General features: G+C 39.3%; 1 protein-coding gene across 1 annotated transcript in view; it reads right to left on the bottom strand.

The window, feature by feature from the left end:
* The window catches only part of CNTNAP5 (contactin associated protein family member 5), an 869192-nt gene that overhangs the window by 682822 nt on the left and 170383 nt on the right, over window positions 1–15987 (bottom strand). The window lies entirely within an intron of this gene.

Here is a 15987-nt window from a genome sequence, read left to right on the forward strand (position 1 = left end):
TCAATAAATCTGAAAATCCAGATAAAAGAAATATTTGAGAAAAATGTAGTCAATTGGTGGTGTCTCAAAAAGCATAAGAGAATCCATTAATTTACAGCAAATCTTAAAGATAATTCAGTAATATTCAACATGACAGGAATGTTTTCACATTAGAAAACTATTTAATATTATTTATCAAATTAAAATTTAAATGGAACAATAATGCAATTAATTCAAGAGATAAAAATTAATATTCAAGAAAACTATCTTAACCTCCATTCCTAACAAAAACTTTCAGCAAATTAGAATTAGAAGGATGTCTATGCCAAACTAGAGGAAACATCTGTAATGACGAAATGCTGAAAGCATGCCTTTACAATTATGAAAAAGACAGAGATGTCCCTAAAAAAGTCACTGACTTGACCTTGGATTGGAGGGCTTAACTGGCAGACTATGCAAGCAAAACAAAGAAAATATCTGAAGATCAGAAAGTGGGAATCATAACTGAGTATTTGGAGGTATATTTAGAAAACTTTAAGCAATCTGCATAGAGATTAGTAGAATAAATAAGTGTTCATCAAGTTGTTGCCATAAAACCCATGTATGAAAATCAACTGTTAATACACACTACCTGTAAAAAATTGAAAAATGATCTTATAAAGAGGATTTATAGTAGTTTTAGAAATTCTAAAATTAATCTAACAAAATATGTGAGAAAATTCTAAAATATTCTGAAAAGGTCTTTTAAAAGACCTAAATAATTGGAGAGAGATTCTTTTTTTTCCTAGAGAGGAAGACTCAATACTGTAAAGTTTCCAGTTGTGATGCTCCCTAAATAGATCAACAAATTGTTCGAAATGTCAGTCTGTGTCCAATATCTGAATTCCTTTCCCCAGCTCCCTCTTGTTCTCTTTCCTGCCAGGCTTCCTTTTCAACTCTGACAAGCTAATACTAAAGTTTATTTAGAATTACAAAGACCCAAGAATATGTAAGGTATTCCTGAAGAATCAAATAATAAGGGAAAATGCCTTGGTATATACAAAGAATTATAAAAATCTGTAGTAATTAAGGGACTGTGAGTATTAGCATGGGATAGACGCTAAACAGCCAGACACAGCCCTGGAAAAACATAATAAAATACTTGATGTGTGATAGAATTAGTTCTGTGGATCAATAGAAAAGAATAGACTTTGCAGTTAGTGGTGCTAAAAAAAAAAAAAAATACATGTGGAAATAGAAGAAATGTTGAATGTTTTTATTTATCTAGATACAAAATAACATGTTCCAGGTAGGTTAAAGATTTAAATGTACAAGGTAAAACTAAAATAATTTTTAGAAAATAAGGTAAATTCATGTCTTCATGATTTTAAGCTAGAAAGAGAATTAAAATTATTGAGGAAATGATGGATTATTTTCTCTATAGAAAAATTCATAACTTCCGTTCATTTGAAAGGATGTATGAAGTCAGATGATTAACTTCGTGAACTCAACCTAGAAAAAATGCTACATAGCTCATTGCTGAATATCACTATAGTCATCTTTGAAGGACGCCCATTGGGAAGCCACATACTGATGCCAGTGCCTAGTCTGCCTGTGGCTCAGTGAGTAGGGCGCCGGCCCCATATGTCGAGGGTGGCGGGTTCAAACCCAGCCCCGGCCAAACTGCAAAAAAAACAACAACAAAAAAAAATAGCCAGGCATTGTGGCGGGCGCCTGTAGTCCCAGCTGCTCGGGAGGCTCAGGCAAGAGAATCGCGTAAGCCCAAGAGTTAGAGGTTGCTGTGAGCCGTGTGACGCCACGGCACTCTACCAGAGGGCGGTACAGTGAGACTCTGTCTCTACAAAAAAAAAAAAAAAAATGCAATTTGGAACTCTTTTTCTGGAATGGCCACAGAGCTGTCTTTGTTCAAGGTCTGACAATGAAGTTCACAAACTCATGCTAGAACAACTACTATGTTCCTCACTGCTAAATATCACCATAGTCACTAGAAGGCCAAGAGGAGGACTGTGAAGGTGACGAGAGTGGTACTCAGCATGAGATAGGTAGTACTTTCTCTAGGAAGAGATCTGGAACTTAATTGTCAGACCTCAGATATACCAAAAAGGAGTAAAAACCCAAGCTGAAGATTAAAAGATAACTTTGGCAACCATATAACTGGCAAAGTATCAGAGTTCAGAATTCAGAATATACAAATAATTGTTACAAATCAATTAAAATTAAAAGAACAGATGGTCCAGTAGAAAAATATTCAAAATATCTGAAAAGAAAACTAAAAAAAAAAAAAAAAAAAAAAAAAAAAAACAACAACAAAAAAACCAAGCAAACAAAAAACCTCAAATGGCTCACAAACTTTAAAGAGATGAAAATTAAAATGGGCCAGGCACAGTACCTCATGCATAATCCCAGCACTTGGGAGGCCGAGGTGGGTGGATTGCCTGAGCTCACAGGTTGGAGACCAGCCTGAGCAAGAGCGAAACCCCGTCTCTAAAATACAGCCAGGTATTGTGGCGGGCGCCTGTAGTCCCAGCTACTTGGGAGGCTAAGGCAAGAGAATTGCTTGAGGTAAGAGAATTGCTTGAGCCCTAGAGTTGGAGGTTGCTGTGAGATATGATGCCACGACACTCTACCGAGCATGCCCAAGTGAGACTGAGAAAAACAGAAAAGGAAAATTAAAATGGAAGTGAAATATCATTTCACACCCTTTATATTAACACAAAATAAGATTTCTAGGATTCAATAGGAACTGGAACATTTACATATTGTTTATGACATGGGAACCAGTACTTATTTCTGGACAGAATTTAACATTGTTAATAAAGTTAAACCTACGCACACCTCATGACCGTGAAATCCCATTGGTAGATGTATACTCCAAACAAATGATTCCCCCATGTGCCTTAGGACATGTGCAAAATTATTCATGAAGGCCCTTTACAGTTAGTGGTGCTTAAAAAAAAAATGGAAGCAACGCAAATATCCTCTAACAATAAAATGGATAAATAAGCTGCCGTACATTATGACAAAAGAAAATCATCTGCAGTGAAAATAAACTACAGCCACATGTATGCAACAACGCAGGAGGAACTCAGGAAGATAGTATCCTCTAAGAAAGTCAAGTTCTCATAGAAGGTACAGTGAATCCATCTACTTACATAAAGTGTAACATCAAATAAAACTAGATATAGAACTGCAGGTGATAAAACCTTCCCGAAAGGGAGCAAGGGGACAGTAAACACACAATTTATCAGCATACAGGATATCTTCAAAGCGAGAGGGAAGAGAGTGAGATGGGAGAGGGACCCACAGGCAGATCCCCCCCCCACCAGGGCAGTTATGTTCCTGCATTGAGATCACAGGAATACAGATGTGTATTCATTATTCTCATTCATATCTTACACATAATCTATACGTATTTGCATATTCTTGCAGTTTAATAGAAAAGAACATGAGAAGAAAGAAGGAAATTATTTAATGTGTGAATGAAAGTAGATGAGTGACTTAAAAATGACTTAGGAAGCAGAGATACCAAATGCATGTCTTTTATTCAGATCATCTACCATGTTACCAATGTGCAAAAGGGAATTGGGCAGGGCAGAGTCTTTATGAGGGGCTTGGGACCTGTGGAAGATGAAACAGATGAGAAACTGCACAGGCTGGGTCGGACACCATGGCGATGGCTCACACCTGTAATCTTAGGAATCTAGGAGGCTGAGGTGGGGGGATTGCTTGAGCTCAGGATTTCAAAACCAGCCTGAAAAAGAGTGAGACCCCTGTCTCTACTAAACATAGAAACACTGGCCGGGCATTATGGCAGGCCCTGTAGCCCCAGTTACTTGGAAGGCTAAGGCAAAAAGGATCCCTTGAGTCCAGGAGTTTGAGATTACTCTGAGCTATAACCTAATGGCACAGTTACTTGGGGTGACAGAGTGAGATGCTGTCACAAACAAACAAACAAACAAACTTAAAACCTCCACAGACTGTTATATGACTTTTGAGGGATCCTCTGTGATTTTATGCGAGATCTTTGGCCATTAAGCTGTGTTCTCTTGGAATTTTATTAATTTGCTAATTAACTAAATTACTACCTAACTAAAAATGCCACTTTAAAAAACTAATCTCTTTCAAAAAGTTTTTGTGAGAGGGAACTGGGATGCTTTCTAGATGCTCAGGCACTCCAGACAATACAGAGCAGAATTCCATGAAGTATGCTATGCTTTTGAAGCAACAGATACCTTTCTGTTAATGACTGTAAATTAATGAGTGTGTTATCTTTGCACAGAAATATGGAGAGCAATAGAAATTAGGAATTGCTAACTATATCCCCTATGAGTAAGATTTCCATGATAAGAGCATTTCCGTGTTACTCTTGCAAGCCCATTCTATATTTCAAATTGAGTCTTTGACCCTCAAAACTTTCCTTCAAGGTAGATATCATCTTTCTTGTAACATAAGAAAGCTGAGGCTGACAAAAGGTAACTCATCTAGCTGTGAGGAGGCAGAGCCAGGACGTGACTCCCCCAAATTGACTGCAATCCTTGGCTTTTAACAACTGTAGCATGAACATCCCTTAGTCCTTCTCACCCAGGGACAGAGTTTTATGGAAGACAGAGCTCCATTTCTTCTTTATCAGAGGTAATATCTTGAACAATTTAAGCTATTGTGCGTGTAACTTGACAATTTTCTTCTTCCCTTGGTCATTTTTCAAATCATGATTTCCTGATCAAATAAAAAAAATACTGCCATTTTTATCCAGTATCATTTATTTTTAGAGGAGAAAAAAGGCACTAAAAAATACTTTGCACAAAGTATTGTAATTCCCAGTCATAATTAGGTACAGGAGTGAGCCAGGGTCCATGTCTCACACTAATTCAACAGTGAAGAATTCGGCTGCATGCTACACAGAACCTCAGTTCCTGAAAAACTGTGAGATAATTAAAGTCCTTTAACTCAAACCAGAGCTGTTGTGCTCTTGTTTAGAAAAAACAATGTAGGACCTACATTCAGAATCTTGAGTTAGTTTCTATTTCTAGGTTCCTTTTCATCCATATCCCCACCATGGCTTCTTCTCTTTTGTTTTAATTATTTCCCCATTCTCTTCCTCACCCCCCATCAGCAATGTATGGTTATCTGCATTTCATATTTAAGCTTGCTAATTTTTTTTTAGCACATGTACATAGTTTTTGTTGTGTTTTATAAACAGAATTGGGTTATACAAGAATGGCCATACTACAAACTGCCATCCAGATCAAATCCAGTCCACTGGCTGTCTTCGGAAATAACATTTTTTTTCCTTTTTTTTATTTTTATTAAATCATAGCTGTGTACATTAATATGATTATGGGGCACCATACACTTGGTTCATAGATCGTTTGACACATTTTCATCACACTAGTTAACATAGCTTTCATAGCATTTTCTTAGTTATTTTGCTGAGACCTTTACATTCCACATTTACTAGGATTCACATATTATACCCTTGTAAGATACACCACAGGTGTAATCCCATTAATCCCCCTCCCTCCACCTACCTCCCCCCTCCCTCCCCTCCCTTTCCCCCTTCTCCCTATTCTTAGGTTGTAACTGGGTTATAGCTTTCATGTGAAGGTCCTACATTAGTTTCATAATAAGGGTGAGTACATTGGGTACTTTTTCTTCCATTCTTGAGACACTTTACTAAGAAGAATATGTTCCAGCTCCATCCATGTAAACATGAAAGAGGTAAAGTCTCCATCTTTTTTTAAGGCTGCATAATATTCCATGGTGTACATGTACCACAATTTATTAATCCATTAGTGGATCGATGGGCAGTGGCACCATGCTGAGCACTGCCAGAGAGAGCCTCTGGGGTCCTTTATGGGCAAGCTTGATGCTACCTGCACTGGGGTGGGCACTGTTGTCCCCTAACACCTCAGGAAGCGTTAAGAGAGCATTCTCAGCAGTGTTCCCCTGGGAACCTACCTGAGAACTGTCTAGGCTGAAGGCTCAGGTGGTGGGGGAGGGATGGTGGGGTCACATGGAACATGCATTCCTATGCACGGGCACATGGTGCAGCCTCGCTGCCCACACCCGCCTGGGCAGGAGCCAGCTGCCTGCCTTTACCAGAGGAAAAGATGTTAAGTGAATTCTTATTGTTGTTTAAATTCGCATTATTAATTTTTTAATAAGATCACGTTTCTCTTCAGATGCTTTTTATTCTTTCTGAATCTTTTCTTCTGAAAGTTCCCATGATACGTTTGCTCATTTTTCTTATGGTACGCGTATCCTTCTAGTCATGATATTTGGTTGTCAGGATCCCTGGCATAACAGCCATCCCTTGCTGAGTTGGGACACCTCAGGTAACTTCTGGCATCCTTGCATCCATCTATTCATTTTCCTCTTTACGTCCAATATTAAAAAGAAATCCTTTCTGTTGGAGGATTAATACTGGATTAGTGAAACTATTATTATTATAATTATCTTACATATAATTATATTATACATTATTAAATTCTTTGTATGTTATATGTAGTGTATAATGTTACTATAATATGTCATGGCATTATAATTACATTATTATTATATCATTTAATGATGTGACAACCTAAGGTAATCCAGTAATTTTAAGTGAAACATTTTTATCGATGTCCTTTTATTTTTAAATAACAGGGATTAGCAAACGGTTTGATTGCAAGGACACTACTTTCAAATATTTGTGATTGTTTTCCAGCTTCTAAAGCAAACACACAGGTGGGCAGTATGGCTTTTAAGATGACTGTAAGTATGTCTCAAATAAGACAAACCAGGCCCTGGGGGGTGGCCTGAAGACACAGCACACCTGTGAAGGTGGGCCCTGCTTCATACCTGTACCGTAGACAATTAGTCGGTATGGCAGGTGGTTGCTCCCACTTGTGTCCCTTCATAGCTGGCCTTCCCTGATGTGAAATGTGGCCGACTCCTTGGGGGTAGTGGATGTGAAGAATGTGCCAAGTGCTGGAAATACTCGTCTCCCCAAGGAGAAATCAAATGGGGGAGGTTTTCCAAGTAACTTGACAGTAACAGCTATTGCAGCAGCTGTGTCCTGGACCCCATAAAGGACCCCTTGAAGGCCCTGGATGACTGAAGGGAGGGACCATGTGCCATGAAAAGGCACAACGCTATAGCCAGAGAGATGCAGGTTAAGGTTGATTAGGTCACTTATGACCCAGAACTGGTGGACAACAATAAAGCCAGCTCCGCACCCGTCCTGCTGGGTCTCACTTCTGTTGATCTGCACAAGTCTGTTCAGGGCTGAGATCTGGCAGCCCTCATCCCACCCCTCGCTTCGTCTCCTCCCGTTCCACTCTTTCTCCCTCCCCAAGGTACATATCAACCATCTGCTAAAGAGTCGAGCCTCAGGTCTGAAATGCTGGAGATTTCACGGGGATTAATTTAAAAATAACTATTTCAAATTCCCTGAACAGGTTGTGGAATAAAGGAAAGAAGACATTAGGTTAAAATGTCTATTCCCACAAATCCAGTAAGGAATTGTTTTCCAACTGAAAAGTGAATGGTTTGGTGTCTTTTTAAATCACAGAAAAATCATGCTTTTCAAAACTAAGAATGCCAAGCCAAAACTTTAGAGATTTTTTTTTCGTCCTGTGCTGAGTAAAATTCCATGTCACATTATTCCTTAAAACAGCCTGTTGTACAGACTTTTCTTCATTCAACAAATGTCAATTGAATAGCAACTATTTTCCTGAGTGTTGGGGTACTACAATGAACAAAGGAGACAACTCTATCTGACCTCCAAAATCCTTATTCTTAGACAGTAGGGTAGACAAGAAACAATTGGTATAAAAATGTAAGTCAACCATTTGTTACAGGTTGAATTGTGTCCTCTCTGAAAAAGGATATGTTGAAATTTGAAGCCCTAACCTAAAATGCCTATGAATGTCACTTGAAAATAGAATGCTTGCAGGTGTAATCAAGTTAAGGAGACCTCGTTAGGAGTGTGGGCCTTCATCTGGCATAAGCGCTGTCCTTATAGGAAGAGGGAAATTTAGGGAGAATGTCATATTAGGACACAGTGGCACATAGTTGCACAGAAAGAAGACCATGGGAAGGAGAGCCAGAGATTGAAGGACAAGCCAAGGAAGGCTTAGAGCTACCAGAAACTGGAAGAGATGAAAAAGATTCCTCCCCAACTAGGTACTTTAGAAGGAACATAAACAACACCTTGATCTTAAACTGCCTCTGGAATTCTGAGACAATACATTTCTGTTGTTTTAAGCCACCCAATTTTGATAGACCTCCTAGGGAACTAATATACCATGCATACTGTAAAAAAAAAATTGTAAAAGCTAGGAAACAAAAAATAAAAAAAAAAAAAAAACATGTATAGAGAGCAAGCCCAGGAGGAGAAGGAATGTTGGGGAAAGCAAGAGATGAGGTTCAATATTAAATAGGGTGGTTAGGGTAGTACTTCTTGTGACCTCAACACCTGCCCAAGAGTTAAGGGTGTGAATCCAAAGGATATCTAAGGGGAGGACATGCAGGCACAGGAACTGCTGGACTTCTGTCCAGCAACTTGCAGCTGATGGGGCTAACCAAGAGTGAGGGAGAGGGCAGTGTAAGGTGCGGTCTGAGGAGTACTGGACAGATCAGGAGGGCCTTGCCAGCCACTGCAGGGGCCTGGGGTTTTGAGATGGGAGCTGGTGTTTGGAGTCTTTGGGAAGTGGCTTTACCTGTTTTACATTATGATGCAGTCACACAAGTACTATTTTGGGAAAAAGCTACTGGGGTAAGGGGATTGTGTAAAGCCCTGCTGCTCTAATCTGGGCAAGAGATGTTGATGGCTGGAACCTCAGGGGCAGCTGAACTGCTAAGGAAAAGAGATAAGATTCTGGATGCATGTTGAAGATAGAGAACATGTGATTCCTAACTGCTTTCCTGTGGTGCACAGGAGAGAAAGTGCAGGCTGAATGGAGGTGCTGCATTTGGAATGACACAGTCACTCATGGGCGTGGGGCACTGTGGCCTTCGGTGTTGACATGCTGAGTCTGAAATGTTTATTCAATATCATCGTCAGTCTGGGTACTGGGAGGAAGCAGCTGGCACTCTCAAAACACAGGAAAGGGAACAAAATAAAGGCACCACTCCGTGAGAGGGTGGAGGGGGACTTACACAGTGGGCAGAGCACCCTGGCCAGCCTCTTGTCTCTGATTCAGGGGTAGGGAGGAGCCTGGGCTGCACTGAGGTCCCGGACAGGCAGGACGACAGCAGTCTAAGAGCTTCAGCAGCAGGGAGCAGGACAGGGTGTACCACAGCGTTCTCACTCTCCCCGTCCCCTCTACCTCTTGGATCGAAAACAATAGAAGCTGGAGAAAAAGAAAGAAAACTAACTGATGAGGGCCAGACTCCCAGGCCTGGTCAAGGGAGGATACAGGGTGGATCTGCAAGGCAGACAGAAGCATCCTGCTCCACGTTTAAGCAACAGAGTTATTTTTCATGGGAATGAAAGAACTCCACAGACTCCCATTGCTACGTCCTCTATCCCATGCCAGGAACACCCAAAACTGAAGGCACATGGAGGCTGCAGCTCCTTAGGACATGCCCAGAGAGGGGGTTTTTAATCTCCCTAAGTGAAGAATTAGCTGTTGATTGTTTGTGTCTCTTCCTGTAACTCACATGAGAATGCAGCAATGGTTCCTTCTAACTTAAAGAAAAAAGTTCTAATCTTTAGCATAAGAACCATGGCCCTCATTATTTTTTTGGTGTAATAGTCTCCATTTTCTCCCTTTTTTCGTTAGATACATCAAAGAACTTTCAGTTATCCGAACTGGCCTGTGCTTGCTTATCTTCTTAGCCCTGAAATGTTGTTGATTTTTTTCCTTCCTAGAAATCCCCATGATCCTCTTCACCTGACTATTCCCTCAATATCCCCAGTAAATGTTATCTTCTCCAAGAGTCTTTGTAATGACCACTCTTCCCAGGAAAAGAGGCACCAACACAAGGAAATGGAGACCAACCCGCCTGGAGGGGCAGCCGTGCTGTGCTCTGAGCTTGCTGAAGAGACTCCATTCTCCACCCCACGACAGGCTCAAACCCACTGAGACAGGTCAATGTGTTTTAGGTGGTCTTCGTCTGTAGTATCTTTACCCTGTACGATTGCCTCTAATGACCACGCTGTCTTATTTAGAAAGTTATTTGTATCCCTTCCCATCTTGACTGTAACACAGTAAATACACAACCTACAGAACGCAGAAAAATATTCACAGACTCTACATCCTACAAAGGCAAATATCCAATATCTCCAGGGAACTCAAAGCAGTTAGCAAGAAAACAACAAACAACCCCATTAAAAAGGGGGCAAAACACACAAACAGCCATTTTTCTTTTTTTTTTTCTTTTATTTTTTTTGTAGAGACAGAGTCTCACTTTATGGCCCTCGGGTAGAGTGCCGTGGCCTCACACAGCTCACAGCAACCTCCAACTCCTGGGCTTAAGCGATTCTCTTGCCTCAGCCTCCCGAGCAGATGGGACTACAAGCGCCCGCCACAACGCCCGGCTATTTTTTGGTTGCAGTTTGGCCGGGGTCAGGTTTGAACCCGCCACCCTCGGTATATGGGGCCGGCGCCTTACTGACTGAGCCACAGGCGCCGCCCTACAAACAGCCATTTTTCAAAATAAAATGCACAGCTGGTCAATAAACATATGAAAAAATGCTCAGCATCAGGGAAATACAAATTAAAACCACAAGGAGAAACCACATTACCCCTGTCAGAATGGCCATTGTTAAAGAGTCAAGAAACAATAGACGCTGGTATGGATGTTGTCAAAAGGGAATGTTGATTCACTGTTGGTGGGGATGTAAATTAGTGCAACCTCCATGGAAAATAATAGGAAGTTTCCTCAAAGAACTAAACATAGATCTACATTCATTTCATTTCAGGGAATAAAATTCATTATATCAAAAAGACACATGTATATATGTGTGTGTGTGTGTGTGTGTGTATGTATAGCAGCACAATTCATAATTGCAAAGATAAAGAATCAACCTAAGTGCACATCAACTGATGAGTGGATAAAGAAACTACGCTGCACACACCCACACGCACATACACCATGGAGCTCCTAGTACTCAGTTGTGAAAAAGAAGGAAATTTCTTTGACAGCAGCTTGGATGGAATTGGAGACCATTCTCTTAAGTATCTTAGGAATAGAAAAACAATATTGTATATACTAAATTTTAAGTGGGGGCTGTATACAGTCATACAAAGTGAGATGAGGGATTTCACAGACTTGGAAGGGAGGAGGCTGGCAGGTGAGTGAGGATCAAAAACTACCTATAGAGTACAATGTACATTATTTGACTGAGGGGTACACTAAAAGCCCTGGCTTCATCACCATACAGTTTATCCATGTAGTAAAAAATACCCACTTGTACCCTCTAAACCTATAAACAAAAAGAATTCACAAGGGCAAGATCCATACCTTCTACACCTTATTCTCTATTAGATTATGTCCATCATGGGCTTCTTCTGCCTCTTCATTGAATGAATGAAAAGGAATGTTGAATCCTTTGTTCTGTTCTAGGAATATAATCCCATTCTTTTATATATTCTGTCCCTTCAAGAACACAAATATGAGCTCAGCATTCTTTCCTCCTGGTAACATCATTGGCAGAGCCTTTAAGTAATGTTTGTCACATGTCAAGACTCCCACGGAAACTATGAGATGATGGCAAAGTTTTTTTGTTCTTTTCTGCTTCATTTATCTCCAGTTCTTCGTATAAATATTAGGGTTTGACTCCAATCAGGATGTTTCATAGTCTGAAGATCAATATGTCACATTGTCTCTGCCTACTTCAAAATAATTTACTTAATTGTAAACAAGTCACTGCTATTCCAATAAAGTGAAGCAATTAAGATGTGTGTACCCCTAACCAGAAGTCAAGTCTTGTTCATTAAACGTCAACAATGGTTCAAATGTAGGGGATCTCTTGGATAGTTTTATTTAAACATGGTTGAAATTATTCTCTATCTGACTGTTAGCAGATTAAGAAGTAGAACAAACTGTCTAGCTTTGATTCTATAAAATACATAGATTTAATAAGAAACAACGATCTTACATCACGCATCTGGATACATCAGAATTTGACTGAATAAGAGATGTGAGCTAATGCTATTAATCTATGAACGCCAATTAACGTTTTCTTCCTTGTTTGTTTTAATAAAATTAGAGATATTTATTAGAAGATGAGATAAAAGAAAATATACAGTTTTTTGCCTTTGTAAATCTGATAAATCTTTTTTTTTTTTTTTTTTTTTTTTTTAGAGACAGAGTCTCACTTTATGGCCCTTGGTAGAGTGCCGTGGCATCACACAGCTCACAGCAACCTCCAGGTCCTGGGCTTAAGCGATTCTCTTACCTCAGCCTCCTGAGTAGCTGGGACTACAGGTACCCGCCATAGCACCCGGCTATTTTTTTTTTTGTTGCAGTTTGGCCGGGGCTGGGTTATGAACCCGCCACCCTCGGCATATGGGGCCGACGCCCTACTCACTGAGCCACAGGCTCCACCCAAATCTGATAAATCTTTAAAAAACCATGCATGCTATATCCTTTGCCACTTTTAACTTGAAAATAGAATGTAAATACAACAATTACTATTCAGAGTAATGGTTAATATTAAAATTCAGAGTAGTAGTTAATATTAAAAATACTGACTCAAATTATTTAGATTTCAGGAGGGCCAGAAACTCTTTCTCAGTAAAGACTGACCTCCATATTCTAACATCATAAAAGCACTTCATCCCAAAAGGGGAGCCTCTGTTCTCATGGCTGAATACAATTGTCATTCACATTATAATTACACTTGCTTACTCCTAACTTGTTAAACCAGATTTCCCCTAATACATCAATTCAGTCAACATCAACATTTACCGGAAAATATAGTTTTCAGAAACAGTACACTCATGCAACTCTCCTTTTGAGGATTCCGTCTTTGTTTAAGAAAAAAGAATACATTATAAGTAATGTATTCAAAAAAGAAATAAAAGACCAAACTTGTGTAATAATACTAACCTCAGAAAGAGGAGGACTGAGTTTTAATCCTTGGTTTGCCTATAAACCTTGCAACTTCAGCCAAGTTTTTCTCATTTTTATAATACTACTTTTCTCTATTAGTAACGTAGAACATTTGGGCTCAGTAATGGCAAGATCTTTTTCTATGAATTTGGGGACTTCATGTTTTAAATTGAAGAAGAGACTACATTTAAAGGACGGGTTTTGCATGAGTTCAATTATCCCAGATGAAAGAACAATTGCATAATAGTTTGATTTACTGACCATTGTAAACTCATAATCGTGGTAGAGTAGGCTACAGCTGAAATCATGCACTTTCTGACTTGGGCTACAGTCAAGGGAGTGGACATGAATGATGGAAGAAGATAGGAGAGGTCTTCGTTTGGGGTTGCTGATATGAGATACAAAAGGTTAATTATTTTATGTTTGGGTTAATACTATGTTATAGCTCTATACATGATCATAAATTAGAATGTGTTTAAAGAATTTCAAAGACTGGAAGCTTCTTATTAAAGCTTTTATAAAAGTTTGAAAACTGAAATGGGTGAGCACACCCTGAAATACACAAAAAAAATGGTTTATAAAATCCCTGTCCTTTGAGGTCTTCCCCACACACATCCAAAGGAGCCACACACATCCAAAGGAGCCCATACGTAACAAAATCTGTGTCACATGGATTAGTTGGCCTCAGGAAAAGGCTGCCTCAAATCATCACTCAAAGTCTTTCATACTTTAGTCAGATAACACACATACACATAGTTGCTTGCTTTCAAAAACACTAATTTTTTAAAGACACCAATAAAAATGAAATATGATCCTCAAAGAGTGTAAGTATGTAAGGAAATCCTTTCGTTCCAAAAAAATATGTCATGAAAACTCAGGCTTGCATCATTATCAGCAATAGATGACAAGAGTTTCCATCACAATAAACCCCTGGAGTGACATCCCCTGGGGGAAGAGAAGAGTCAAAAATTTCACTCCAGGGGAAATAACACATAGTCAGTAGTTTATATCAATAAGGAAAGTTGGAAAAAGTGCTTAGAATAAAATACCCAAAGACAGGGAGTTTACATATATATTAATATATATGCACACATAAATGTATGTCATGTTGTTAATAACTGTATTTGTTAGATCATATGATCTTATTAATGACATAGACATCTGTTACAGCATCCTGTTTTAATAAGAAAAACATGGCTTCAGAGTAAAAGGAATTTTTATCTCCATATATCTTTTCTGGGAACATAACTATCTTGATGGAGGTTTTTATTTCTTGCTACTTACATTTTTGATTAACTGATATATTATTAAGTGGTTATTGGCAAGGTTGGAATGTCTCTGATTTCAGGTAAAGGTGCTTAATCCACTGAGTGTGGGATAGACCAGTGTGGTCAGTTATAGGCTCACACGGAGAAAATGTATAGATGGAAATTCATGCACCATTCTCTTCGCTTGTCCCTAACAGAGCCTTCCGTGCTCGTTAGCACCCATTATGGTATTTAACTCATAAAAGGGATACTGCTAAATTTCTCTAACTACCCTCCAAGTCTGCTTATAAAGATCATTACTACCAATTGTTAACTTAATAGTGGTTCTTATCTCTACTCAGACCACCAAAGCAATACATTATTTAAATAACATGCACATTATGGAACAAAGGGAGGTAAAGATCACCCTTAAGAGTACTCATGAAAAGTTGTCTGCCAAAACATCCATGAAGGTTGTAATTTTTAGTTTAAGATCAAACGTTTTCTATCTTTTCTCTTTGGAAAGAAGCTTCAATTTTCAGCCTTCACTTCTGCTTGGTCCATTCTGTTGCTAATGTACACAGCTATGATTTAATAAAAATTAAAAAAAAAATTTTCAGCCTTCACAAGTAGTCAGCAAAGTTGGTGATTTTTCTAACTTTTCAGCTACAGAATTACTCAGTGAAGTTAAAAGATTTGTTCAAAGCTGATGTGGGAAGCAGAATAAAAGGAGGTCTGTAGGATGCCTGTTCTGTTCCGTGGTCCTGTCCTTCTGAGGGCACGATGTGCTGGGAGCCTGAGCAGTTGTGTTTACACCGTACACCCTGTGCCTTTTAGATGAACCTGCTATCACCCACTCATTTTGAATAGCAATGCTGAGATCCTGTAGATGTTTTGGAATGTATTAGCCATCGAATGACACAAATCCTACCAATGATTGCAATGTCCACAGCCTCCGTTCAGTCTGTATAAAGCAAGACAAAACCAAACTACAGTCTCCCTTAAATAAAGGGGATTTTTGTTTTCTCTTTGGTTAATCTGAATTAATTGTACCAATTAAATTATGTTAAGGAAGATTACCCATGGCTCTCCTCATTAATAATTACATTCACACTCTTTCATGTAGATTATCTCCTAAAAAACTCTCAACAAATTTCAAGTTCACTATGATAACTCCAATCTGGAGTTGTAGAAAGTGAGGTGCAGAGTAGTTTAGTGACCTTCCCAGGGTCAAAAGACCAGTGAACTGCAGAGCAGGTGTGTGGGGATCGCATGAAGCTGCACAGCGTCGTGCCTCAGGAGGTTAGCACTGGCTTCTGGAATCATTGTGGCTAACCAGGCTTCAGAAGAGATTTTATGATGGTTTTCAACAATATTAGGTATGGAGAATATGACATATTTTACTGGTATATTTTGTTCATCTCTCTTCATAAGAATATTAGCTCAACAAGTTTAGATATTTTTGTTTTGCTTATTGCTATATCTTCAACACCTAAAAACGTACCTGACATAGGTGATCAACCAATACTTATCACCTGAACAATAAAGATTAAAATTAAAAATTACAATTCTTGGGTGGCACCTGTGGCTTAGTGAGTAAGGCACTGGCCCCATATACCGAAGGTGGCAGGTTCAAACCTGGCCCTGGCCAAACGGCAACAAAAGAATTGCCGGGTGTTGTGGCAGGCACCAGTAGTTCCAGCTACTCGGGAGGCTG

The sequence above is a fragment of the Nycticebus coucang genome, chromosome 7 (genome assembly GCF_027406575.1).
Source record: "Nycticebus coucang isolate mNycCou1 chromosome 7, mNycCou1.pri, whole genome shotgun sequence".
Lineage (NCBI taxonomy): Eukaryota > Metazoa > Chordata > Mammalia > Primates > Lorisidae > Nycticebus > Nycticebus coucang.